The sequence below is a fragment of the Leptodactylus fuscus genome, chromosome 3 (genome assembly GCF_031893055.1).
Source record: "Leptodactylus fuscus isolate aLepFus1 chromosome 3, aLepFus1.hap2, whole genome shotgun sequence".
Classification (NCBI taxonomy): domain Eukaryota; kingdom Metazoa; phylum Chordata; class Amphibia; order Anura; family Leptodactylidae; genus Leptodactylus; species Leptodactylus fuscus.
In genome coordinates this window covers 223421407-223445482 of record NC_134267.1, presented here as the reverse complement: position 1 = coordinate 223445482, position 24076 = coordinate 223421407, and the positions used below count along the sequence as shown (strand labels likewise).

Below are 24076 nucleotides of genomic sequence, written 5' to 3'. Positions count from 1 at the left end.
TGATTTGAAGGTTGTGGGTTGGAGTCCCTCCAGAGTCAAATTTTGGACCATTTTTGATAGTAAAAGTTGTATATTCTCAGGCCATTTTCCAACGGTGCTAAGGACAGAATCGGGCTTCATAGCCAAGGTTTGAGAGCACTGGTCTGCGGCATAAACTGCCCGTACTGGGGCCTCACTGGTCAAAGTACATTAATGAGACTACGGTGCTTTGCATGCTGTTGAGTTGACTCTTATAAATATCTAGAAAACAAAGCGCCACACCAATGTTATAAAGCTGAGCTTTCGTCTTTAGCCTGAAAATGATCACCCGCTAGATGTTGTGTTTTTGTAGGATTCTTTCACAAGAGCCATTCACATGTCAGCTCAACAAACTATTTAGTAGACATGTTGTACGTAGGCTCTGTGGCGCAATGGATAGCGCATTGGACTTCTAGAAGAGAGTAGTGATTCAAAGGTTGTGGGTTCGAGTCCCACCAGAGTCGAGTTTTGGACCAAAGCTGAAGTACAATCTTTGTGTCCAATCTTAAAGGGAATCTGTTCCAGAACCCAGCCCTGCAGATAGATAGGTTAACATCACCTGAATTCAAGAGTATTTCCCTCTTGCGGATGGTTGTTTCCGTTGGCAAGAAATCTCTGCCTTTTTTGGCAAAATGCAAAGGAGCGCTTTGAAGCAACAAGGGCGTGGCCGCTAGGTAATACCCTTGATTTGTGGGTTGGAGTCCCTCCAGAGTCAAATTTTGGACCATTTTTGATAGTAAAATTTGTATATTCTCAGGCCATTTTCCATCGGTGCTAAGGAAAGAATTGGGCTTCATAGCCAAGGTTTGAGAGCACTGGTCTGCGGTATAAACCGCCCGTCCTGGGGCCTCACTGGTCAAAGTACATTAATGAGACAATGGTGCTTTGCATGCTGTTAAGTTGACTCTTATGAATATCTAGAAAACAAGGAGCCACACCAATATTATAAAGCTGAGCTTTCATCTTTAGCCTGAAAATGATCACCCGCTAGATGTGTTTTTGTAGGATTCTTTCACAAGAGCCATTCACATGTCAGCTCAACAAACTATTTAGTAGACATGTTGTACGTAGGCTCTGTGGCGCAATGGATAGCGCATTGGACTTCTAGAAGAGAGTATTGATTCAAAGGTTGTGGGTTCGTGTCCCACCAGAGTCAAGTTTTGGCCAAACCTGAAGTTCAATCTTTGTGACCAATCTTAAAGGGAGTCTGTTCCAGAACCCAGTCCTGCAGATAGATAGGTTAACATCAACTGAATTCAAGGGTATTTCCCTCTTGCGGATGGTTGTTTGCCTTGGCAAGAAATCTCTGCCTTTTTTGGCAAAATGCAAAGGAGCGCTTTGAAGCAACAAGGGCGTGGCCGCTAGGTACTAGCCTTGATTTGAAGGTTGTGGGTTGGAGTCCCTCCAGAGTCAAATTTTGGACCATTTTTGATAGTAAAAGTTGTATATTCTCAGGCCATTTTACAACGGTGCTAAGGACAGAATCGGGCTTCATAGCCAAGGTTTGAGAGCACTGGTCTGCGGTATAAACCGCCCGTCCTGGGGCCTCACTGGTCAAAGTACATTAATGAGACTACGGTGCTTTGCATGCTGTTAAGTTGACTCTTATAAATATCTAGAAAACAAAGCGCCACACCAATATTATAAAGCTGAGCTTACGTCTTTAGCCTGAAAATGATCACCCGCTAGATGTTGTGTTTTTGTAGGATTCTTTCACAAGAGCCATTTACATGTCAGCTCAACAAACTATTTGGTAGACTCATTGGTAGTAGGCTCTGTGGCGCAATGGATAGCGCATTGGACTTCTAGAAGAGCATAATGATTCAAAGGTTGTGGATTCGAGTCCCACCAGAGTCGAGTTTTGGACCAAACCTGAAGTACAATCTTTGTGTCCAATCTTAAAGGGAGTCTGTTCCAGAACCCAGCCCTGCAGATAGATAGGTTAACATCACCTGAATTCAAGGGTATTTCCCTCTTGCGGATGGTTGTTTCCGTTGGCAAGAAATCTTTGCCTTTTTTGGCAAATGCAAAGGAGCGCTTTGAAGCAACAAGGGCGTGGCCGCTAGGTAATAGCCTTGATTTGAAGGTTGTGGGTTGGAGTCCCTCCAGAGTCAAATTTTGGACCATTTTTGATAGTAAAAGTTGTATATTCTCATGCCATTTTCCAACGGTGCTAAGGACAGAATCGGGCTTCATAGCCAAGGTTTGAGAGCACTGGTCTGCGGTATAAACCGCCCGTCCTTGGGCCTCACTGGTCAAAGTACATTAATGAGACTACGGTGCTTTGCATGCTGTTAAGTTGACTCTTATAAATATCTAGAAAACAAAGAGCCACACCAATGTTATAAATCTGAACTTTCGTCTTTAGCCTGACAATGATCACCCGCTAGATGTTGTGTTTTTGTAGGATTCTTTCACAAGAGCCATTCACATGTCAGCTCAACAAACGATTTGGTAGACTCATTGGTAGTAGGCTCTGTGGCGCAATGGATAGCGCATTGGACTTCTAGAAGAGCATAGTGATTCAAAGGTTGTGGGTTCGAGTCCCACCAGAGTCAAGTTTTGGACCAAACCTGAAGTACAATCTTTGTGTCCAATCTTAAAGGGAGTCTGTTCCAGAACCCAGCCCTGCAGATAGATAGGTTAACATCACCTGAATTCAAGGGTATTTCCCTCTTGCGGATGGTTGTTTACATTGGCAAGAAATCTCTGCCTTTTTTGGCAAAATGCAAAGGAGCGCTTTGAAGCAACAAGGGCGTGGCCGCTAGGTACTAGCCTTGATTTGAAGGTTGTGGGTTGGAGTCCCTCCAGAAAACAAAGCGCCACACCAATATTATAAAGCTGAGCTTACGTCTTTAGCCTGAAATTGATCACCCGCTAGATGTTGTGTTTTTGTAGGATTCTTTCACAAGAGCCATTTACATGTCAGCTCAACAAACGATTTGGTAGACTCATTGGTAGTAGGCTCTGTGGCGCAATGGATAGCGCATTGGACTTCTAGAAGAGAGTAGTGATTCAAAGGTTGTGGGTTCGAGTCCCACCAGAGTCAAGTTTTGGACCAAACCTGAAGTTCAATCTTTGTGTCCAATCTTAAAGGGAGTCTGTTCCAGAACCCAGCCCTGCAGATAGATAGGTTAACATCACCTGAATTCAAGGGTATTTCCCTCTTGCGGATGGTTGTTTGCCTTGGCAAGAAATCTCTGCCTTTTCTGGCAAATGCAAAGGAGCACTTTGAAGCAACAAGGGCGTGGCCGCTAGGTACTAGCCTTGATTTGAAGGTTGTGGGTTGGAGTCCCTCCAGAGTCAAATTTTGGATCATTTTTGATAGTAAAAGTTGTATATTCTCAGGCCATTTTCCAACGGTGCTAAGGACAGAATCGGGCTTCATAGCCAAGGTTTGAGAGCACTTGTCTGCGGTATAAACCGCCTGTCCTGGGGCCTCACTGGTCAAAGTACATTAATGAGACTACGGTGCTTTGCATGCTGTTAAGTTGACTCTTATGAATATCTAGAAAACAAGGAGCCACACCAATATTATAAAGCTGAGCTTTCATCTTTAGCCTGAAAATGATCACCCGCTAGATGTTGTGTTTTTGTAGGATTCTTTCACAAGAGCCATTCACATGTCAGCTCAACAAACTATTTAGTAGACTCATTGGTAGTAGGCTCTGTGGCGCAATGGATAGCGCATTGGACTTCTAGAAGCGCATAGTGATTCAAAGGTTGTGGGTTCGAGTCCCACCAGAGTCAAGTTTTGGACCAAACCTGAAGTACAATCTTTGTGTCCAATCTTAAAGGGAGTCTGTTCCAGAACCCAGCCCTGCAGATAGATAGGTTAACATCACCTGAATTCAAGGGTATTTCCCTCTTGCGGATGGTTGTTTCCGTTGGCAAGAAATCTCTGCCTTTTTTGGCAAATGCAAAGGAGCGCTTTGAAGCAACAAGGGCGTGGCCGCTAGGTAATAGCTTTGATTTGAAGGTTGTGGGTTGGAGTCCCTCCAGAGTCAAATTTTGGACCATTTTTGATAGTAAAAGTTGTATATTCTCAGGCCATTTTCCAACGGTGCTAAGGACAGAATCGGGCTTCATAGCCAAGGTTTGAGAGCACTGGTCTGCGGTATAAACCGCCCGTCCTTGGGCCTCACTGGTCAAAGTACATTAATGAGACTACGGTGCTTTGCATGCTGTTAAGTTGACACTTATAAATATCTAGAAAACAAGGAGCCACACCAATGTTATAAATCTGAACTTTCGTCTTTAGCCTGACAATGATCACCCGCTAGATGTTGTGTTTTTGTAGGATTCTTTCACAAGAGCCATTCACATGTCAGCTCAACAAACGATTTGGTAGACTCATTGGTAGTAGGCTCTGTGGCGCAATGGATAGCGCATTGGACTTCTAGAAGAGCATAGTGATTCAAAGGTTGTGGGTTCGAGTCCCACCAGAGTCGAATTTTGGACCAAACCTGAAGTACAATCTTTGTGTCCAATCTTAAATGGAGTCTGTTTCAGAACCCAGCCCTGCAGATAGATAGGTTAACATCACCTGAATTCAAGGGTATTTCCCTCTTGCGGATGGTTGTTTGCCTTGGCAAGAAATCTCTGCCTTTTTTGGCAAAATGCAAAGGAGCGCTTTGAAGCAACAAGGGCGTGGCCGCTAGGTACTAGCCTTAATTCGAAGGTTGTGGGTTGGAGTCCCTCCAGAGTCAAATTTTGGACCATTTTTGATAGTAAAAGTTGTATATTCTCAGGCCATTTTCCAACGGTGCTAAGGACAGAATCGGGCTTCATAGCCAAGGTTTGAGAGCACTGGTCTGCGGTATAAACCGCCCGTACTGGGGCCTCACTGGTCAAAGTACATTAATGAGACAACGGTGCTTTGCATGCTGTTAAGTTGACTCTTATGAATATCTAGAAAACAAGGAGCCACACCAATGTTATAAAGCTGAGCTTTCATCTTTAGCCTGAAAATGATCACCCGCTAGATGTTGTGTTTTTGTAGGATTCTTTCACAAGAGCCATTCACATGTCAGCTCAACAAACGATTTGGTAGACTCATTGGTAGTAGGCTCTGTGGCGCAATGGATAGCGCATTGGATTTCTAAAAGAGCATAGTGATTCAAAGGTTGTGGGTTCGAGTCCCACCAGAGTCGAGTTTTGGACCAAACCTGAAGTACAATCTTTGTGTCCAATCTTAAAGGGAGTCTGTTCCAGAACCCAGCCCTGCAGATAGATAGGTTAACATCACCTGAATTCAAGGGTATTTCCCTCTTGCGGATGGTTGTTTCCGTTGGCAAGAAATCTCTGCCTTTTTTGGCAAATGCAAAGGAGCGCTTTGAAGCAACAAGGGAGTGGCCGCTAGGTACTAGCCTTAATTTGAAGGTTGTGGGTTTGGAGTCCCTCCAGAGTCAAATTTTGGATCATTTTTGATAGTAAAAGTTGTATATTCTCAGGCCATTTTCCAACGGTGCTAAGGACAGAATCGGGCTTCATAGCCAAGGTTTGAGAGCACTGGTCTGTGGTATAAACCGCCTGTCCTGGGGCCTCACTGGTCAAAGTACATTAATGAGACTACGGTGCTTTGCATGCTGTTAAGTTGACTCTTATGAATATCTAGAAAACAAGGAGCCACACCAATATTATAAAGCTGAGCTTTCATCTTTAGCCTGAAAATGATCACCCGCTAGATGTTGTGTTTTTGTAGGATTCTTTCACAAGAGCCATTCACATGTCAGCTCAACAAACACTTTAGTAGACTTGATGTACGTAGGCTCTATGGCGCAATGGATAGTGCATTGGACTTCTAGAAGCGCATAGTGATTCAAAGGTTGTGGGTTCGACTCCCACCAGAGTCAAGTTTTGGACCAAACCTGAAGTACAATCTTTGTGTCCAATCTTAAAGGGAGTCTGTTCCAGAACCCAGCCCTGCAGATAGATAGGTTAACATCACCTGAATTCAAGGCTATTTCCCTCTTGCGGATGGTTGTTTCCGTTGGCAAGAAATCTCTGCCTTTTTTGGCAAATGCAAAGGAGCGCTTTGAAGCAACAAGGGCGTGGCCGCTAGGTAATAGCCTTGATTTGAAGGTTGTGGGTTGGAGTCCCTCCAGAGTCAAATTTTGGACCATTTTTGATAGTAAAAGTTGTATATTCTCAGGCCATTTTCCAACGGTGCTAAGGACAGAATCGGGCTTCATAGCCAAGGTTTGAGAGCACTGGTCTGCGGTATAAACCGCCCGTCCTTGGGCCTCTCTGGTCAAAGTACATTAATGAAACTACGGTGCTTTGCATGCTGTTAAGTTGACTCTTATAAATATCTAGAAAACAAGGAGCCACACCAATGTTATAAATCTGAACTTTCGTCTTTAGCCTGACAATGATCACCCGCTAGATGTTGTGTTTTTGTAGGATTCTTTCACAAGAGCCATTCACATGTCAGCTCAACGAACGATTTGGTAGACTCATTGGTAGTAGGCTCTGTGGCGCAATGGATAGCGCATTGGACTTCTAGAAGAGCATAGTGATTCAAAGGTTGTGGGTTCGAGTCCCATCAGAGTCAAGTTTTGGACCAAACCTGAAGTACAATCTTTGTGTCCAATCTTAAAGGGAGTCTGTTCCAGAACCCAGCCCTGCAGACAGATAGGTTAAACATCACCTGAATTCAAGGGAATTTCCCTCTTGCGGATGGTTGTTTCCGTTGGCAAGAAATCTCTGCCTTTTTTGTCAAAATGCAAAGGAGCGCTTTGAAGCAACAAGGGCGTGGCCGCTAGGTACTAGCCTTGATTTGAAGGTTGTGGGTTGGAGTCCCTCCAGAGTCAAATTTTGGACCATTTTTGATAGTAAAAGTTGTATATTCTCAGGCCATTTTCCATCGGTGCTAAGGACAGAATTGGGCTTCATAGCCAAGGTTTGAGAGCACTGGTCTGCGGTATAAACCGCCCGTCCTGGGGCCTCACTGGTCAAAGTACATTAATGAGACTACGGTGCTTTGCATGCTGTTACGTAGACTCTTATGAATATCTAGAAAACAAGGAGCCACACCAATATTATAAAGCTGAGCTTTCATCTTTAGCCTGAAAATGATCACCCGCTAGATGTTGTGTTTTTGTAGGATTCTTTCACAAGAGCCATTCACATGTCAGCTCAACAAACGATTTAGTAGACTCATTGGTAGTAGGCTCTGTGGCGCAATGGATAGAGCATTGGACTTCTAGAAGAGAGTAGTGATTCAAAGGTTGTGGGTTCGAGTCCCACCAGAGTCGAATTTTGGACCAAACCTGAAGTACAATCTTTGTGTCCAATCTTAAATGGAGTCTGTTTCAGAACCCAGCCCTGCAGATAGATAGGTTAACATCACCTGAATTCAAGGGTATTTCCCTCTTGCGGATGGTTGTATGCCTTGGCAAGAAATCTCTGCCTTTTTTGGCAAAATGCAAAGGAGCGCTTTGAAGCAACAAGGGCGTGGCCGCTAGGTACTAGCCTTAATTTGAAGGTTGTGGGTTGGAGTCCCTCCAGAGTCAAATTTTGGACCATTTTTGATAGTAAAAGTTGTATATTCTCAGGCCATTTTCCAACGGTGCTAAGGACAGAATCGGGCTTCATAGCCAAGGTTTGAGAGCACTGGTCTGCGGTATAAACCGCCCGTACTGGGGCCTCACTGGTCAAAGTACATTAATGAGACTACGGTGCTTTGCATGCTGTTAAGTTGACTCTTATGAATATCTAGAAAACAAGGAGCCACACCAATATTATAAAGCTGAGCTTTCATCTTTAGCCTGAAAATGATCACCCGCTAGATGTTGTGTTTTTGTAGGATTCTTTCACAAGAGCCATTCACATGTCAGCTCAAAAAACTATTTAGTAGACTTGTTGTACGTAGGCTCTGTGGCGCAATGGATAGCGCATTGGACTTCTAGAAGAGAGTAGTGATTCAAAGGTTGTGGGTTCGAGTCCCACCAGAGTCGAATTTTGGACCAAACCTGAAGTACAATCTTTGTGTCCAATCTTAAATGGAGTCTGTTTCAGAACCCAGCCCTGCAGATAGATAGGTTAACATCACCTGAATTCAAGGGTATTTCCCTCTTGCGGATGGTTGTTTCCGTTGGCAAGAAATCTCTGCCTTTTTTGGCAAAATGCAAAGGAGCGCTTTGAAGCAACAAGGGCGTGGCCGCTAGGTACTAGCCTTAATTTGAAGGTTGTGGGTTGGAGTCCCTCCAGAGTCAAATTTTGGACCATTTTTGATAGTAAAAGTTGTATATTCTCAGGCCATTTTCCATCGGTGCTAAGGAAAGAATTGGGCTTCATAGCCAAGGTTTGAGAGCACTGGTCTGCGGTATAAACCGCCCGTCCTGGGGCCTCACTGGTCAAAGTACATTAATGAGACAATGGTGCTTTGCATGCTGTTAAGTTGACTCTTATGAATATCTAGAAAACAAGGAGCCACACCAATATTATAAAGCTGAGCTTTCATCTTTAGCCTGAAAATGATCACCCGCTAGATGTGTTTTTGTAGGATTCTTTCACAAGAGCCATTCACATGTCAGCTCAACAAACTATTTAGTAGACATGTTGTACGTAGGCTCTGTGGCGCAATGGATAGCGCATTGGACTTCTAGAAGAGCATAATGATTCAAAGGTTGTGGATTCGAATCCCACCAGAGTCGAGTTTTGGACCAAACCTGAAGTACAATCTTTGTGTCCAATCTTAAAGGGAGTCTGTTCCAGAACCCAGCCCTGCAGATAGATAGGTTAACATCACCTGAATTCAAGGGTATTTCCCTCTTGCGGATGGTTGTTTCCGTTGGCAAGAAATCTTTGCCTTTTTTGGCAAATGCAAAGGAGCGCTTTGAAGCAACAAGGGCGTGGCCGCTAGGTAATAGCCTTGATTTGAAGGTTGTGGGTTGGAGTCCCTCCAGAGTCAAATTTTGGACCATTTTTGATAGTAAAAGTTGTATATTCTCATGCCATTTTCCAACGGTGCTAAGGACAGAATCGGGCTTCATAGCCAAGGTTTGAGAGCACTGGTCTGCGGTATAAACCGCCCTTCCTTGGGCCTCACTGGTCAAAGTACATTAATGAGACTACGGTGCTTTGCATGCTGTTAAGTTGACTCTTATAAATATCTAGAAAACAAAGAGCCACACCAATGTTATAAATCTGAACTTTCGTCTTTAGCCTGACAATGATCACCCGCTAGATGTTGTGTTTTTGTAGGATTCTTTCACAAGAGCCATTCACATGTCAGCTCAACAAACGATTTGGTAGACTCATTGGTAGTAGGCTCTGTGGCGCAATGGATAGCGCATTGGACTTCTAGAAGATCATAGTGATTCAAAGGTTGTGGGTTCGAGTCCCACCAGAGTCAAGTTTTGGACCAAACCTGAAGTACAATCTTTGTGTCCAATCTTAAAGGGAGTCTGTTCCAGAACCCAGCCCTGCAGATAGATAGGTTAACATCACCTGAATTCAAGGCTATTTCCCTCTTGCGGATGGTTGTTTCCGTTGGCAAGAAATCTCTGCCTTTTTTGGCAAATGCAAAGGAGCGCTTTGAAGCAACAAGGGCGTGGCCGCTAGGTAATAGCCTTGATTTGAAGGTTGTGGGTTGGAGTCCCTCCAGAGTCAAATTTTGGACCATTTTTGATAGTAAAAGTTGTATATTCTCAGGCCATTTTCCAACGGTGCTAAGGACAGAATCGGGCTTCATAGCCAAGGTTTGAGAGCACTGGTCTGCGGTATAAACCGCCCGTCCTTGGGCCTCTCTGGTCAAAGTACATTAATGAGACTACGGTGCTTTGCATGCTGTTAAGTTGACTCTTATAAATATCTAGAAAACAAGGAGCCACACCAATGTTATAAATCTGAACTTTCGTCTTTAGCCTGACAATGATCACCCGCTAGATGTTGTGTTTTTGTAGGATTCTTTCACAAGAGCCATTCACATGTCAGCTCAACGAACGATTTGGTAGACTCATTGGTAGTAGGCTCTGTGGCGCAATGGATAGCGCATTGGACTTCTAGAAGAGCATAGTGATTCAAAGGTTGTGGGTTCGAGTCCCATCAGAGTCAAGTTTTGGACCAAACCTGAAGTACAATCTTTGTGTCCAATCTTAAAGGGAGTCTGTTCCAGAACCCAGCCCTGCAGACAGATAGGTTAAACATCACCTGAATTCAAGGGAATTTCCCTCTTGCGGATGGTTGTTTCCGTTGGCAAGAAATCTCTGCCTTTTTTGTCAAAATGCAAAGGAGCGCTTTGAAGCAACAAGGGCGTGGCCGCTAGGTACTAGCCTTGATTTGAAGGTTGTGGGTTGGAGTCCCTCCAGAGTCAAATTTTGGACCATTTTTGATAGTAAAAGTTGTATATTCTCAGGCCATTTTCCATCGGTGCTAAGGACAGAATTGGGCTTCATAGCCAAGGTTTGAGAGCACTGGTCTGCGGTATAAACCGCCCGTCCTGGGGCCTCACTGGTCAAAGTACATTAATGAGACTACGGTGCTTTGCATGCTGTTACGTAGACTCTTATGAATATCTAGAAAACAAGGAGCCACACCAATATTATAAAGCTGAGCTTTCATCTTTAGCCTGAAAATGATCACCCGCTAGATGTTGTGTTTTTGTAGGATTCTTTCACAAGAGCCATTCACATGTCAGCTCAACAAACGATTTAGTAGACTCATTGGTAGTAGGCTCTGTGGCGCAATGGATAGAGCATTGGACTTCTAGAAGAGAGTAGTGATTCAAAGGTTGTGGGTTCGAGTCCCACCAGAGTCGAATTTTGGACCAAACCTGAAGTACAATCTTTGTGTCCAATCTTAAATGGAGTCTGTTTCAGAACCCAGCCCTGCAGATAGATAGGTTAACATCACCTGAATTCAAGGGTATTTCCCTCTTGCGGATGGTTGTATGCCTTGGCAAGAAATCTCTGCCTTTTTTGGCAAAATGCAAAGGAGCGCTTTGAAGCAACAAGGGCGTGGCCGCTAGGTACTAGCCTTAATTTGAAGGTTGTGGGTTGGAGTCCCTCCAGAGTCAAATTTTGGACCATTTTTGATAGTAAAAGTTGTATATTCTCAGGCCATTTTCCAACGGTGCTAAGGACAGAATCGGGCTTCATAGCCAAGGTTTGAGAGCACTGGTCTGCGGTATAAACCGCCCGTACTGGGGCCTCACTGGTCAAAGTACATTAATGAGACTACGGTGCTTTGCATGCTGTTAAGTTGACTCTTATGAATATCTAGAAAACAAGGAGCCACACCAATGTTATAAAGCTGAGCTTTCATCTTTAGCCTGAAAATGATCACCCGCTAGATGTTGTGTTTTTGTAGGATTCTTTCACAAGAGCCATTCACATGTCAGCTCAAAAAACTATTTAGTAGACTTGTTGTACGTAGGCTCTGTGGCGCAATGGATAGCGCATTGGACTTCTAGAAGAGAGTAGTGATTCAAAGGTTGTGGGTTCGAGTCCCACCAGAGTCGAATTTTGGACCAAACCTGAAGTACAATCTTTGTGTCCAATCTTAAATGGAGTCTGTTTCAGAACCCAGCCCTGCAGATAGATAGGTTAACATCACCTGAATTCAAGGGTATTTCCCTCTTGCGGATGGTTGTTTCCGTTGGCAAGAAATCTCTGCCTTTTTTGGCAAAATGCAAAGGAGCGCTTTGAAGCAACAAGGGCGTGGCCGCTAGGTACTAGCCTTAATTTGAAGGTTGTGGGTTGGAGTCCCTCCAGAGTCAAATTTTGGACCATTTTTGATAGTAAAAGTTGTATATTCTCAGGCCATTTTCCATCGGTGCTAAGGAAAGAATTGGGCTTCATAGCCAAGGTTTGAGAGCACTGGTCTGCGGTATAAACCGCCCGTCCTGGGGCCTCACTGGTCAAAGTACATTAATGAGACAATGGTGCTTTGCATGCTGTTAAGTTGACTCTTATGAATATCTAGAAAACAAGGAGCCACACCAATATTATAAAGCTGAGCTTTCATCTTTAGCCTGAAAATGATCACCCGCTAGATGTGTTTTTGTAGGATTCTTTCACAAGAGCCATTCACATGTCAGCTCAACAAACTATTTAGTAGACATGTTGTACGTAGGCTCTGTGGCGCAATGGATAGTGCATTGGACTTCTAGAAGAGCATAATGATTCAAAGGTTGTGGATTCGAATCCCACCAGAGTCGAGTTTTGGACCAAACCTGAAGTACAATCTTTGTGTCCAATCTTAAAGGGAGTCTGTTCCAGAACCCAGCCCTGCAGATAGATAGGTTAACATCACCTGAATTCAAGGGTATTTCCCTCTTGCGGATGGTTGTTTCCGTTGGCAAGAAATCTTTGCCTTTTTTGGCAAATGCAAAGGAGCGCTTTGAAGCAACAAGGGCGTGGCCGCTAGGTAATAGCCTTGATTTGAAGGTTGTGGGTTGGAGTCCCTCCAGAGTCAAATTTTGGACCATTTTTGATAGTAAAAGTTGTATATTCTCATGCCATTTTCCAACGGTGCTAAGGACAGAATCGGGCTTCATAGCCAAGGTTTGAGAGCACTGGTCTGCGGTATAAACCGCCCTTCCTTGGGCCTCACTGGTCAAAGTACATTAATGAGACTACGGTGCTTTGCATGCTGTTAAGTTGACTCTTATAAATATCTAGAAAACAAAGAGCCACACCAATGTTATAAATCTGAACTTTCGTCTTTAGCCTGACAATGATCACCCGCTAGATGTTGTGTTTTTGTAGGATTCTTTCACAAGAGCCATTCACATGTCAGCTCAACAAACGATTTGGTAGACTCATTGGTAGTAGGCTCTGTGGCGCAATGGATAGCGCATTGGACTTCTAGAAGAGCATAGTGATTCAAAGGTTGTGGGTTCGAGTCCCACCAGAGTCAAGTTTTGGACCAAACCTGAAGTACAATCTTTGTGTCCAATCTTAAAGGGAGTCTGTTCCAGAACCCAGCCCTGCAGATAGATAGGTTAACATCACCTGAATTCAAGGGTATTTCCCTCTTGCGGATGGTTGTTTACGTTGGCAAGAAATCTCTGCCTTTTTTGGCAAAATGCAAAGGAGCGCTTTGAAGCAACAAGGGCGTGGCCGCTAGGTACTAGCCTTGATTTGAAGGTTGTGGGTTGGAGTCCCTCCAGAGTCAAATTTTGGACCATTTTTGATAGTAAAAGTTGTATATTCTCAGGCCATTTTCCATCGGTGCTAAGGACAGAATTGGGCTTCATAGCCAAGGTTTGAGAGCACTGGTCTGCGGTATAAACCGCCCGTCCTGGGGCCTCACTGGTCAAAGTACATTAATGAGACTACGGTGCTTTGCATGCTGTTACGTTGACTCTTATGAATATCTAGAAAATAAGGAGCCACACCAATATTATAAAGCTGAGCTTTCATCTTTAGCCTGAAAATGATCACCCGCTAGATGTTGTGTTTTTGTAGGATTCTTTCACAAGAGCCATTCACATGTCAGCTCAACAAACGATTTAGTTGAGTCATTGGTAGTAGGCTCTGTGGCGCAATGGATAGCGCATTGGACTTCTAGAAGAGAGTAGTGATTCAAAGGTTGTGGGTTCGAGTCCCACCAGAGTCGACTTTTGGACCAAACCTGAAGTACAATCTTTGTGTCCAATCTTAAATGGAGTCTGTTCCAGAACCCTGCCCTGCAGATAGATAGGTTAACATCACCTGAATTCAAGGGTATTTCCCTCTTGCGGATGGTTGTTTGCTTTGGCAAGAAATCTCTGCCTTTTTTGGCAAAATGCAAAGGAGCGCTTTGAAGCAACAAGGGCGTGGCCGCTAGGTACTAGCCTTAATTTGAAGGTTGTGGGTTGGAGTCCCTCCAGAGTCAAATTTTGGACCATTTTTGATAGTAAAAGTTGTATATTCTCAGGCCATTTTCCAACGGTGCTAAGGACAGAATCGGGCTTCATAGCCAAGGTTTGAGAGCACTGGTCTGCGGTATAAACCGCCCGTACTGGGGCCTCACTGGTCAAAGTACATTAATGAGACAACGGTGCTTTGCATGCTGTTAAGTTGACTCTTATGAATATCTAGAAAACAAGGAGCCACACCAATGTTATAAAGCTGAGCTTTCATCTTTAGCCTGAAAATGATCACCCGCTAGATGTTGTGTTTTTGTAGGATTCTTTCACAAGAGCCATTCACATGTCAGCTCAAAAAACTATTTAGTAGACTTGTTGTACGTAGGCCCTGTGGCGCAATGGATAGCGCATTGGACTTCTAGAAGAGAGTAGTGATTCAAAGGTTGTGGGTTCGAGTCCCACCAAAGTCAAGTTTTGGACCAAACCTGAAGTACAATCTTTGTGTCCAATCTTAAAGGGAGTCTGTTGCAGAACCCAGCCCTGCAGATAGATAGGTTAACATCACCTGAATTCAAGGGTATTTCCCTCTTGCGGATGGTTGTTTCCGTTGGCAAGAAATCTCTGCCTTTTTTGGCAAAATGCGAAGGAGGGCTTTGAAGCAACAAGGGCGTGGCCGCTAGGTAATAGCCTTGATTTGAAGGTTGTGGTTTGGAGTCCCTCCAGAGTCAAATTTTGGACCATTTTTGATAGTAAAAGTTGTATATTCTCAGGCCATTTTCCAACGGTGCTAAGGACAGAATCGGGCTTCATAGCCAAGGTTTGAGAGCACTGGTCTGCGGTATAAACCGCCCGTCCTGGAGCCTCACTGGTCAAAGTACATTAATGAGACTACGGTGCTTTGCATGCTGTTAAGTTGACTCTTATAAATATCTAGAAAACAAAGAGCCACACCAATGTTATAAATCTGAACTTTCGTCTTTAGCCTGACAATGATCACCCGCTAGATGTGTTTTTGTAGGATTCTTTCACAAGAGCCATTCACATGTCAGCTCAACAAACGATTTGGTAGACTCATTGGTAGTAGGCTCTGTGGCGCAATGGATAGCGCATTGGACTTCTAGAAGAGCATAGTGATTCAAAGGTTGTGGGTTCGAGTCCCACCAGAGTTAAGTTTTGGACCAAACCTGAAGTACAATCTTTGTGTCCAATCTTAAAGGGAGTCTGTTCCAGAACCCAGCCCTGCAGATAGATAGGTTAACATCACCTGAATTCAAGGGTATTTCCCTCTTGCGGATGGTTGTTTCCGTTGGCAAGAAATCTCTGCCTTTTTTGGCAAAATGCAAAGGAGCGCTTTGAAGCAACAAGGGCGTGGCCGCTAGGTACTAGCCTTGATTTGAAGGTTGTGGGTTGGAGTCCCTCCAGAGTCAAATTTTGGACCATTTTTGATAGTAAAAGTTGTATATTCTCAGGCCATTTTCCATCGGTGCTAAGGAAAGAATTGGGCTTCATAGCCAAGGTTTGAGAGCACTGGTCTGCGGTATAAACCGCCGCGTCCTGGGGCCTCACTAGTCAAAGTACATTAATGAGACAACGGTGCTTTGCATGCTGTTAAGTTGACTCTTATGAATATCTAGAAAACAAGGAGCCACACCAGTATTATAAAGCTGAGCTTTCATCTTTAGCCTGAAAATGATCACCCGCTAGATGTGTTTTTGTAGGATTCTTTCACAAGAGCCATTCACATGTCAGCTCAACAAACTATTTAGTAGACATGTTGTACGTAGGCTCTGTGGCGCAATGGATAGCGCATTGGACTTCTAGAAGAGAGCAGTGATACAAAGGTTGTGGGTTCGAGTCCCACCAGAGTCAAGTTTTGGACCAAACCTGAAGTTCAATCTTTGTGTCCAATCTTAAAGGGAGTCTGTTCCAGAACCCAGCCCTGCAGATAGATAGGTTAACATCACCTGAATTCAAGGGTATTTCCCTCTTGCGGATGGTTGTTTGCCTTGGCAAGAAATCTCTGCCTTTTTTGGCAAAATGCAAAGGAGCGCTTTGAAGCAACAAGGGCGTGGCCGCTAGGTACTAGCCTTGATTTGAAGGTTGTGGGTTGGAGTCCCTCCAGAGTCAAATTTTGGACCATTTTTGATAGTAAAAGTTGTATATTCTCAGGCCATTTTCCAACGGTGCTAAGGACAGAATCGGGCTTCATAGCCAAGGTTTGAGAGCACTGGTCTGCGGTATAAACCGCCCGTCCTGGGGCCTCACTGGTCAAAGTACATTAATGAGACTACGGTGCTTTGCATGCTGTTAAGTTGACTCTTATAAATATCTAGAAAACAAAGCGCCACACCAATATAAGATAAGATAAGATAAGATAATCCTTTAATAGTCCCACCTTGGGGAAATTTCAGCGTGTTACAGCAGCATAGTAATACAGATACAGGATAATACAGAGTAATATGTTACAGACGTAGACACACATAAGCTGAGAAGAGAAAATATACTAGGAGTCCATGGCAGCTAAGGAAAAACAGAAGAGAAAGAGGAAGACCTCATCGTCATCCTCATAATCATTAGTTCTCTGTGCGGAGTGCTCTTCGTTTGGTCTGATGTAGATTATACAGCCTGGTCGCAGTTGGAAGGAAGGACCTGCGATAGCGCTGCTTCTCACACTTGGGGTGAAGCAGACGGTCGCTTACAGTGCTGCCAAGTCCCATCAGGGTCCCATACATGGGGTGGGATTTGTTCTCCCGCATGGAGGTCACCACAGACAGTATCCTTCTGTCACCCACCACCTGTACTGGGTCCAAGGGGCTCCCCAGGACAGAGCTGGCCCTCCTGATCAGCCTGTCAAGTCTATTTCTGTCCCTGGTTGATATACTGCTTCCCCAGCAGGCCACACCGAAAAAGATGGCTGAGGCAACCACAGAGTTGAAGAAGGCCCTAAGAAGTGTCCCCCGGACTCCGAAGGCCCTCAGCCTCCTGAGCAGGTAGAGTCTGCTGTGGCCCTTTCTGTGCAGCGCCTCCAGGTGATCAGCCCAGTCTAGTTTATTATTGAGGAGCACGCCCAGGTACTTATAGGTTCTGACTATCTCAATACATGTTCCTTGGATCTCCACCGGGGTCGGAGCACCTCTCCGTTTACTAAAGTCCACCACCATCTCCTTGGTCTTCCCAGCATTAATCCTGAGCTGGTTCTGCTGGCACCATTCAACAAAATCCCGGTTTAAGTCTCTGTATTCCCTATCATCGCCATCAGTGATAAGACCGACTATAGCAGAGTCATCGGAGTACTTCTGTAAGTAACAGCTGGATGAGTTGTGCCTGAAGTCAGCAGTGTACAGTGTGAAGAGGAATGGGGCAAGAACTGTACCTTGAGGTGCCCCCGTACTACAGATCACAGTGTCAGACACACAGTCCTGGGCTCTCACATACTGAGGGCGGTTTGTCAGGTAGTCTAGGATCCAGTTGGACAGGTGATGGTCCACACCACCAAGGTTCAGCTTCTCCCTCAGTAGCCCTGGCTGAATGGTGTTGAACGCACTGGAGAAATCAAAGAACATTATTCTCACAGTGTTCCCGGGTTTCTCCAGGTGAGAGAGAGCTCTATGAAGAAGGTGGATGATGGCGTCATCTACCCCAATGCCTGGCCGGTAGGCAAACTGGAGGGGGTCCAGAGCGGAGCTCACTAGGGGGCGTAGGTGTGTCAGGACCAGTCTCTCTAGGACCTTCATCAGGTGGGATGTCAGTGCTACAGGTCGGTAGTCATTGTAGCCCATCGGGTTGGGTTTCTTTGGGACTGGTACCACGCAAGATGTTTTCCACAGTTGAGGTACTACCCCCAGCTTCAGGCTCATATTGTACATGTGCGTTATAATACCACACAGCTGGTCACTGCACATTTTAAGAACTCTTGCGCTTATACCATCAGGTCCCCCCGCTTTGTTCGCTCTAATATTCTTCATTTCCTTACACACCTGAGACTCCTGCAGGATCAGATATTATAAAGCTGAGCTTACGTCTTTAGCCTGAAAATGATCACCCGCTAGATGTTGTGTTTTTGTAGGATTCTTTCACAAGAGCCATTCACATGTCAGCTCAACAAACTATTTGGTAGACTCATTGGTAGACTCATTGGTAGTAGGCTCTGTGGCGCAATGGATAGCGCATTGGACTTCTAGAAGAGCATAATGATTCAAAGGTTGTGGGTTCGAGTCCCACCAGAGTCGAGTTTTGGACCAAACCTGAAGTACAATCTTTGTGTCCAATCTTAAAGGGAGTCTGTTCCAGAACCCAGCCCTGCAGATAGATAGGTTAACATCACCTGAATTCAAGGGTATTTCCCTCTTGCGGATGGTTGTTTCCGTTGGCAAGAAATCTCTGCCTTTTTTGGCAAATGCAAAGGAGCGCTTTGAAGCAACAAGGGCGTGGCCGCTAGGTAATAGCCTTGATTTGAAGGTTGTGGGTTGGAGTCCCTCCAGAGTCAAATTTTGGACCATTTTTGATAGTAAAAGTTGTATATTCTCAGGCCATTTTCCAACGGTGCTAAGGACAGAATCGGGCTTCATAGCCAAAGTTTGAGAGCACTGGTCTGCGGTATAAACCGCCCGTCCTTGGGCCTCACTGGTCAAAGTACATTAATGAGACTACGGTGCTTTGCATGCTGTTAAGTTGACTCTTATAAATATCTAGAAAACAAAGAGCCACACCAATGTTATAAATCTGAACTTTCGTCTTTAGCCTGACAATGATCACCCGCTAGATGTTGTGTTTTTGTAGGATTCTTTCACAAGAGCCATTCAAATGTCAGCTCAACAAACGATTTGGTAGACTCATTGGTAGTAGGCTCTGTGGCGCAAAGGATAGCGCATTGGACATCTAGATAGAGCATAGTGATTCAAAGGTTGTGGGTTCGAGTCCCACCAGAGTCGAGTTTTGGACCAAACCTGAAGTATAATCTTTGTGTCCAATCTTAAAGGGAGTCTGTTCCAGAACCCAGCCCTGCAGATAGATAGGTTAACATCACCTGAATTCAAGGGTATTTCCCTCTTGCGGATGGTTGTTTGCCTTGGCAAGAAATCTCTGCCTTTTTTGGCAAAATGCAAAGGAGCGCTTTGAAGCAACAAGGGCGTGGCCGCTAGGTACTAGCCTTAATTTGAAGGTTGTGGGTTGGAGTCCCTCCAGAGTCAAATTTTGGACCATTTTTGATAGTAAAAGTTGTATATTCTCAGGCCATTTTCCAACGGTGCTAAGGACAGAATCGGGCTTCATAGCCAAGGTTTGAGAGCACTGGTCTGCGGTATAAACCGCCCGTACTGGGGCCTCACTGGTCAAAGTACATTAATGAGACTACGGTGCTTTGCATGCTGTTAAGTTGACTCTTATGAATATCTAGAAAACAAGGAGCCACACCAATATTATAAAGCTGAGCTTTCATCTTTAGCCTGAAAATGATCACCCGCTAGATGTTGTGTTTTTGTAGGATTCTTTCACAAGAGCCATTCACATGTCAGCTCAACAAACTATTTAGTAGACTTGTTGTACGTAGGCTCTGTGGCGCAATGGATAGCGCATTGGACTTCTAGAAGCGCATAGTGATTCAAAGGTTGTGGGTTCGAGACCCACCAGAGTCAAGTTTCGGACCAAACCTGAAGTACAATCTTTGTGTCCAATCTTAAAGGGAGTCTGTTCCAGAACCCAGCCCTGCAGATAGATAGGTTAACATCACCTGAATTCAAGGGTATTTCCCTCTTGCGGTTGGTTGTTTCCGTTGGCAAGAAATCTCTGCCTTTTTTGGCAAATGCAAAGGAGCGCTTTGAAGCAACAAGGGAGTGGCCGCTAGGTAATAGCCTTGATTTGAAGGTTGTGGGTTGGAGTCCCTCCAGAGTCAAATTTTGGACCATTTTTGATAGTAAAAGTTGTATATTCTCAGGCCATTTTCCAACGGTGCTAAGGACAGTATCGGGCTTCATAGCCAAGGTTTGAGAGCACTGGTCTGCGGTATAAACCGCCCGTCCTTGGGCCTCACTGGTCAAAGTACATTAATGAGACTACGGTGCTTTGCATGCTGTTAAGTTGACTCTTATAAATATTTAGAAAACAAGGAGCCACACCAATGTTATAAATCTGAACTTTCGTCTTTAGCCTGACAATGATCACCCGCTAGATGTTGTGTTTTTGTAGGATTCTTTCACAAGAGCCATTCACATGTCAGCTCAACAAACGATTTGGTAGACTCATTGTACGTAGGCTCTGTGGCGCAATGGATAGCGCATTGGACTTCTAGAAGAGATTAAAGATTCAAAGGTTGTGGGTTCGAGTCCCACCAGAGTCGAGTTTTGGACCAAACCTGAAGTATAATCTTTGTGTCCAATCTTAAAGGGAGTCTGTTCCAGAACCCAGCCCTGCAGATAGATAGGTTAACATCACCTGAATTCAAGGGTATTTCCCTCTTGCGGATGGTTGTTTGCCTTGGCAAGAAATCTCTGCCTTTTTTGGCAAAATGCAAAGGAGCGCTTTGAAGCAACAAGGGCGTGGCCGCTAGGTACTAGCCTTAATTTGAAGGTTGTGGGTTGGAGTCCCTCCAGAGTCAAATTTTGGACCATTTTTGATAGTAAAAGTTGTATATTCTCAGGCCATTTTCCAACGGTGCTAAGGACAGAATCGGGCTTCATAGCCAAGGTTTGAGAGCACTGGTCTGCGGTATAAACCGCCCGTACTGGGGCCTCACTGGTCAAAGTACATTAATGAGACTACGGTGCTTTGCATGCTGTTAAGTTGACTCTTATGAATATCTAGAAAACAAGGAGCCACACCAATGTTATAAAGCTGAGCTTTCATCTTTAGCCTGAAAATGATCACCCGCTAGATGTTGTGTTTTTGTAGGATTCTTTCACAAGAGTCATTCACATGTCAGCTCAACAAACTATTTAGAAGACTTGTTGTACGTAGGCTCTGTGGCGCAATGGATAGCGCATTGGACTTCTAGAAGAGAGTAGTGATTCAAAGGTTGTGGGTTCGAGTCCCACCAGTGTCGAGTTTTGGACCAAACCTGAAGTACAATCTTTGTGTCCAATCTTAAAGGGAGTCTGTTCCAGAACCCAGCCCTGCAGATAGATAGGTTAACATCACCTGAATTCAAGGGTGTTTCCCTCTTGCGGATGGTTGTTTCCGTTGGCAAGAAATCTCTGCCTTTTTTGGCAAAATGCGAAGGAGCGCTTTGAAGCAACAAGGGCGTGGCCGCTAGGTAATAGCCTTGATTTGAAGGTTGTGGTTTGGAGTCCCTCCAGAGTCAAATTTTGGACCATTTTTGATAGTAAAAGTTGTATATTCTCAGGCCATTTTCCAACGGTGCTAAGTACAGAATCGGGCTTCATAGCCAAGGTTTGAGAGCACTGGTCTGCGGTATAAACCGCCCGTCCTGGGGCCTCACAGGTAAAAGTACATTAATGAGACTACGGTGCTTTGCATGCTGTTAAGTTGACTCTTATAAATATCTAGAAAACAAAGAGCCACACCAATGTTATAAATCTGAACTTTCGTCTTTAGCCTGACAATGATCACCCGCTAGATGTTGTGTTTTTGTAGGATTCTTTCACAAGAGCCATTCACATGTCAGCTCAACAAACGATTTGGTAGACTCATTGGTAGTAGGCTCTGTGGCGCAATGGATAGCGCATTGGACTTCTAGAAGAGCATAGTGATTCAAAGGTTGTGGGTTCGAGTCCCACAAGAGTCGAGTTTTGGACCAAACCTGAAGTACAATCTTTGTGTCCAATCTTAAAGGGAGTCTGTTCCAGATCCCAGCCCTGCAGATAGATAGGTTAACATCACCTGAATTCAAGGTTATTTCCCTTTCGCGGATGGTTGTTTCCGTTGGCAAGAAATCTCTGCCTTTTTTGGCAAATGCAAAGGAGCGCTTTGAAGCAACAAGGGCGTGGCCGCTAGGTAATAGCCTTGATTTGAAGGTTGTGGGTTGGAGTCTCTCCAGAGTCAAATTTTGGACCATTTTTGATGGTAAAAGTTGTATATTCTCAGGCCATTTTCCAACGGTGCTAAGGACAGAATCGGGCTTCATAGCCAAGGTTTGAGAGCACTGGTCTGCGGTATAAACCGCCCGTCCTTGGGCCTCACTGGTCAAAGTACATTAATGAGACTACGGTGCTTTGCATGCTGTTAAGTTGACTCTTATAAATATCTAGAAAACAAAGAGCCACACCAATATTATAAAGCTGAACTTTCGTCTTTAGCCTGACAATGATCACCCGCTAGATGTTGTGTTTTTGTAGGATTCTTTCACAAGAGCCATTCACATGTCAGCTCAACAAACTATTTAGTAAACTTGTTGTACGTAGGCTCTGTGGCGCAATGGATAGCGCATTGTACTTCTAGAAGCGCATAGTGATTCAAAGGTTGTGGGTTCGAGTCCCACCAGAGTCAAGTTTTGGACCAAACCTGAAGTACAATCTTTGTGTCCAATCTTAAAGGGAGTCTGTTCCAGAACCCAGCCCTGCAGATAGATAGGTTAACATCACCTGAATTCAAGGGTATTTCCCTCTTGCGGATGGTTGTTTCCGTTGGCAAGAAATCTCTGCCTTTTTTGACAAATGCAAAGGAGTGCTTTGAAGCAACAAGGGCGTGGCCGCTAGGTAATAGCCTTGATTTGAAGGTTGTGGGTTGGAGTCCCTCCAGAGTCAAATTTTTGACCATTTTTGATAGTAAAAGTTGTATATTCTCAGGCCATTTTCCAACGGTGCTAAGGACAGAATCGGGCTTCATAGCCAAGGTTTGAGAGCACTGGTCTGCGGTATAAACCGCCCGTACTGGGGCCTCACTGGTCAAAGTACATTAATGAGACTACGGTGCTTTGCATGCTGTTAAGTTGACTCTTATGAATATCTAGAAAACAAGGAGCCACACCAATGTTATAAAGCTGAGCTTTCATCTTTAGCCTGAAAATGATCACCCGCTAGATGTTGTGTTTTTGTAGGATTCTTTCACAAGAGCCATTCACATGTCAGCTCAACAAACTATTTAGTAGACATGTTGTACGTAGGCTCTGTGGCGCAATGGATAGCGCATTGAACTTCTAGAAGAGAGTAATGATTCAAAGGTTGTGGGTTCGATTCCCACCAGAGTCGAGTTTTGGACCAAACCTGAAGTATAATCTTTGTGTCCAATCTTAAAGGGAGTCTGTTCCAGAACCCAGCCCTGCAGATAGATAGGTTAACATCACCTGAATTCAAGGGTATTTCCCTCTTGCGGATGGTTGTTTCCGTTGGCAAGAAATCTCTGCCTTTTTTGGCAAATGCTGAGCTTTCATCTTTAGCCTGAAAATGATCACCCGCTAGATGTTGTGTTTTTGTAGGATTCTTTCACAAGAGCCATTCACTTGTCAGCTCAACAAACAATTTAGTAGACTCATTGTATAAAGGCTCTGTGGCGCAATGGGTAGTGCATTGGACTTCTAGAAGAGAGTAGTGATTCAAAGGTTGTGGGTTCGAGTCCCACCAGAGTCGAGTTTTGGACCAAACCTGAAGTACAATCTTTGTGTCCAATCTTAAAGGGAGTCTGTTCCAGAACCCAGCCCTGCAGATAGATAGGTTAACATCACCTGAATTCAAGGGTATTTCCCTCTTGCGGTTGGTTGTTTCCGATGGCAAGAATTCTCTGCCTTTTTTGGCAAAATGCAAAGGAGCGCTTTGAAGCAACAAGGGCGTGGCCGCTAGGTAATAGCTTTGATTTGAAGGTTGTGGGTTGGAGTCCCTCCAGAGTCAAATTTTGGACCATTTTTGATAGTAAAAGTTGTATATTATCAGGCCATTTTCCAACGGTGCTAAGGACAGAATCGGGCTTCATAGCCAAGGTTTGCGAGCACTGGTCTGCGGTTTAAACCGCCCGTTCTGGGGCCTCACTGGTCAAAGTACAGTAATGAGACTACGGTGCTTTGCATGCTGTTAAGTTGACTCTTATAAATATCTAGAAAACAAAGAGCCACACCAATGTTATAAATCTGAACTTTCGTCTTTAGCCTGACAATGATCACCCGCTAGATGTTGTGTTTTTGTAGGATTCTTTCACAAGAGCCATTCACATGTCAGCTCAACAAACTATTTATTAAACTTGTTGTACGTAGGCTCTGTGGCGCAATGGATAGCGCATTGGACTTCTAGAAGCGCATAGTGATTCAAAGGTTGTGGGTTCGAGTCCCACCAGAGTCATGTTTTGGACCAAACCTGAAGTACAATCTTTGTGTCC

The 24076-nt window shown here is 44.5% G+C and overlaps 33 non-coding genes across 33 annotated transcripts; all 33 read left to right on the top strand.

The window, feature by feature from the left end:
• The first annotated feature begins 396 nt into the window (after positions 1-396).
• On the top strand, positions 397-482 carry TRNAR-UCU (transfer RNA arginine (anticodon UCU)). Its single transcript is given in 2 exon segments — positions 397-433; positions 447-482. It is a non-coding gene; the product is annotated as a tRNA-Arg (tRNA).
• A 606-nt stretch (positions 483-1088) lies between these two features.
• TRNAR-UCU (transfer RNA arginine (anticodon UCU)) lies at positions 1089-1174 on the top strand. Its single transcript is given in 2 exon segments — positions 1089-1125; positions 1139-1174. It is a non-coding gene; the product is annotated as a tRNA-Arg (tRNA).
• Positions 1175-1789: 615 nt separating this feature from the next.
• Positions 1790-1875, top strand: TRNAR-UCU (transfer RNA arginine (anticodon UCU)). The gene is given in 2 exon segments: positions 1790-1826; positions 1840-1875. It is a non-coding gene; the product is annotated as a tRNA-Arg (tRNA).
• A 615-nt stretch (positions 1876-2490) lies between these two features.
• TRNAR-UCU (transfer RNA arginine (anticodon UCU)) lies at positions 2491-2576 on the top strand. The gene is given in 2 exon segments: positions 2491-2527; positions 2541-2576. It is a non-coding gene; the product is annotated as a tRNA-Arg (tRNA).
• Positions 2577-2981: 405 nt separating this feature from the next.
• TRNAR-UCU (transfer RNA arginine (anticodon UCU)) lies at positions 2982-3067 on the top strand. The gene is given in 2 exon segments: positions 2982-3018; positions 3032-3067. It is a non-coding gene; the product is annotated as a tRNA-Arg (tRNA).
• A 615-nt stretch (positions 3068-3682) lies between these two features.
• TRNAR-UCU (transfer RNA arginine (anticodon UCU)) lies at positions 3683-3768 on the top strand. Its single transcript is given in 2 exon segments — positions 3683-3719; positions 3733-3768. It is a non-coding gene; the product is annotated as a tRNA-Arg (tRNA).
• A 615-nt stretch (positions 3769-4383) lies between these two features.
• TRNAR-UCU (transfer RNA arginine (anticodon UCU)) lies at positions 4384-4469 on the top strand. The gene is given in 2 exon segments: positions 4384-4420; positions 4434-4469. It is a non-coding gene; the product is annotated as a tRNA-Arg (tRNA).
• Positions 4470-5085: 616 nt separating this feature from the next.
• On the top strand, positions 5086-5171 carry TRNAR-UCU (transfer RNA arginine (anticodon UCU)). The gene is given in 2 exon segments: positions 5086-5122; positions 5136-5171. It is a non-coding gene; the product is annotated as a tRNA-Arg (tRNA).
• Positions 5172-5787: 616 nt separating this feature from the next.
• TRNAR-UCU (transfer RNA arginine (anticodon UCU)) lies at positions 5788-5873 on the top strand. Its single transcript is given in 2 exon segments — positions 5788-5824; positions 5838-5873. It is a non-coding gene; the product is annotated as a tRNA-Arg (tRNA).
• Positions 5874-6488: 615 nt separating this feature from the next.
• Positions 6489-6574, top strand: TRNAR-UCU (transfer RNA arginine (anticodon UCU)). Its single transcript is given in 2 exon segments — positions 6489-6525; positions 6539-6574. It is a non-coding gene; the product is annotated as a tRNA-Arg (tRNA).
• A 617-nt stretch (positions 6575-7191) lies between these two features.
• Positions 7192-7277, top strand: TRNAR-UCU (transfer RNA arginine (anticodon UCU)). The gene is given in 2 exon segments: positions 7192-7228; positions 7242-7277. It is a non-coding gene; the product is annotated as a tRNA-Arg (tRNA).
• Positions 7278-7893: 616 nt separating this feature from the next.
• On the top strand, positions 7894-7979 carry TRNAR-UCU (transfer RNA arginine (anticodon UCU)). The gene is given in 2 exon segments: positions 7894-7930; positions 7944-7979. It is a non-coding gene; the product is annotated as a tRNA-Arg (tRNA).
• Positions 7980-8592: 613 nt separating this feature from the next.
• TRNAR-UCU (transfer RNA arginine (anticodon UCU)) lies at positions 8593-8678 on the top strand. The gene is given in 2 exon segments: positions 8593-8629; positions 8643-8678. It is a non-coding gene; the product is annotated as a tRNA-Arg (tRNA).
• A 615-nt stretch (positions 8679-9293) lies between these two features.
• TRNAR-UCU (transfer RNA arginine (anticodon UCU)) lies at positions 9294-9379 on the top strand. Its single transcript is given in 2 exon segments — positions 9294-9330; positions 9344-9379. It is a non-coding gene; the product is annotated as a tRNA-Arg (tRNA).
• A 615-nt stretch (positions 9380-9994) lies between these two features.
• Positions 9995-10080, top strand: TRNAR-UCU (transfer RNA arginine (anticodon UCU)). The gene is given in 2 exon segments: positions 9995-10031; positions 10045-10080. It is a non-coding gene; the product is annotated as a tRNA-Arg (tRNA).
• Positions 10081-10697: 617 nt separating this feature from the next.
• Positions 10698-10783, top strand: TRNAR-UCU (transfer RNA arginine (anticodon UCU)). The gene is given in 2 exon segments: positions 10698-10734; positions 10748-10783. It is a non-coding gene; the product is annotated as a tRNA-Arg (tRNA).
• A 616-nt stretch (positions 10784-11399) lies between these two features.
• On the top strand, positions 11400-11485 carry TRNAR-UCU (transfer RNA arginine (anticodon UCU)). Its single transcript is given in 2 exon segments — positions 11400-11436; positions 11450-11485. It is a non-coding gene; the product is annotated as a tRNA-Arg (tRNA).
• Positions 11486-12098: 613 nt separating this feature from the next.
• TRNAR-UCU (transfer RNA arginine (anticodon UCU)) lies at positions 12099-12184 on the top strand. Its single transcript is given in 2 exon segments — positions 12099-12135; positions 12149-12184. It is a non-coding gene; the product is annotated as a tRNA-Arg (tRNA).
• Positions 12185-12799: 615 nt separating this feature from the next.
• TRNAR-UCU (transfer RNA arginine (anticodon UCU)) lies at positions 12800-12885 on the top strand. Its single transcript is given in 2 exon segments — positions 12800-12836; positions 12850-12885. It is a non-coding gene; the product is annotated as a tRNA-Arg (tRNA).
• A 616-nt stretch (positions 12886-13501) lies between these two features.
• On the top strand, positions 13502-13587 carry TRNAR-UCU (transfer RNA arginine (anticodon UCU)). Its single transcript is given in 2 exon segments — positions 13502-13538; positions 13552-13587. It is a non-coding gene; the product is annotated as a tRNA-Arg (tRNA).
• Positions 13588-14203: 616 nt separating this feature from the next.
• Positions 14204-14289, top strand: TRNAR-UCU (transfer RNA arginine (anticodon UCU)). Its single transcript is given in 2 exon segments — positions 14204-14240; positions 14254-14289. It is a non-coding gene; the product is annotated as a tRNA-Arg (tRNA).
• A 613-nt stretch (positions 14290-14902) lies between these two features.
• TRNAR-UCU (transfer RNA arginine (anticodon UCU)) lies at positions 14903-14988 on the top strand. The gene is given in 2 exon segments: positions 14903-14939; positions 14953-14988. It is a non-coding gene; the product is annotated as a tRNA-Arg (tRNA).
• Positions 14989-15602: 614 nt separating this feature from the next.
• Positions 15603-15688, top strand: TRNAR-UCU (transfer RNA arginine (anticodon UCU)). The gene is given in 2 exon segments: positions 15603-15639; positions 15653-15688. It is a non-coding gene; the product is annotated as a tRNA-Arg (tRNA).
• Positions 15689-17962: 2274 nt separating this feature from the next.
• Positions 17963-18048, top strand: TRNAR-UCU (transfer RNA arginine (anticodon UCU)). The gene is given in 2 exon segments: positions 17963-17999; positions 18013-18048. It is a non-coding gene; the product is annotated as a tRNA-Arg (tRNA).
• Positions 18049-18663: 615 nt separating this feature from the next.
• TRNAR-UCU (transfer RNA arginine (anticodon UCU)) lies at positions 18664-18750 on the top strand. Its single transcript is given in 2 exon segments — positions 18664-18700; positions 18715-18750. It is a non-coding gene; the product is annotated as a tRNA-Arg (tRNA).
• A 616-nt stretch (positions 18751-19366) lies between these two features.
• On the top strand, positions 19367-19452 carry TRNAR-UCU (transfer RNA arginine (anticodon UCU)). Its single transcript is given in 2 exon segments — positions 19367-19403; positions 19417-19452. It is a non-coding gene; the product is annotated as a tRNA-Arg (tRNA).
• Positions 19453-20067: 615 nt separating this feature from the next.
• On the top strand, positions 20068-20153 carry TRNAR-UCU (transfer RNA arginine (anticodon UCU)). The gene is given in 2 exon segments: positions 20068-20104; positions 20118-20153. It is a non-coding gene; the product is annotated as a tRNA-Arg (tRNA).
• Positions 20154-20769: 616 nt separating this feature from the next.
• TRNAR-UCU (transfer RNA arginine (anticodon UCU)) lies at positions 20770-20855 on the top strand. The gene is given in 2 exon segments: positions 20770-20806; positions 20820-20855. It is a non-coding gene; the product is annotated as a tRNA-Arg (tRNA).
• A 616-nt stretch (positions 20856-21471) lies between these two features.
• TRNAR-UCU (transfer RNA arginine (anticodon UCU)) lies at positions 21472-21557 on the top strand. The gene is given in 2 exon segments: positions 21472-21508; positions 21522-21557. It is a non-coding gene; the product is annotated as a tRNA-Arg (tRNA).
• A 615-nt stretch (positions 21558-22172) lies between these two features.
• Positions 22173-22258, top strand: TRNAR-UCU (transfer RNA arginine (anticodon UCU)). The gene is given in 2 exon segments: positions 22173-22209; positions 22223-22258. It is a non-coding gene; the product is annotated as a tRNA-Arg (tRNA).
• A 615-nt stretch (positions 22259-22873) lies between these two features.
• Positions 22874-22959, top strand: TRNAR-UCU (transfer RNA arginine (anticodon UCU)). Its single transcript is given in 2 exon segments — positions 22874-22910; positions 22924-22959. It is a non-coding gene; the product is annotated as a tRNA-Arg (tRNA).
• A 292-nt stretch (positions 22960-23251) lies between these two features.
• TRNAR-UCU (transfer RNA arginine (anticodon UCU)) lies at positions 23252-23337 on the top strand. Its single transcript is given in 2 exon segments — positions 23252-23288; positions 23302-23337. It is a non-coding gene; the product is annotated as a tRNA-Arg (tRNA).
• A 616-nt stretch (positions 23338-23953) lies between these two features.
• On the top strand, positions 23954-24039 carry TRNAR-UCU (transfer RNA arginine (anticodon UCU)). The gene is given in 2 exon segments: positions 23954-23990; positions 24004-24039. It is a non-coding gene; the product is annotated as a tRNA-Arg (tRNA).
• Positions 24040-24076: the final 37 nt, after the last annotated feature.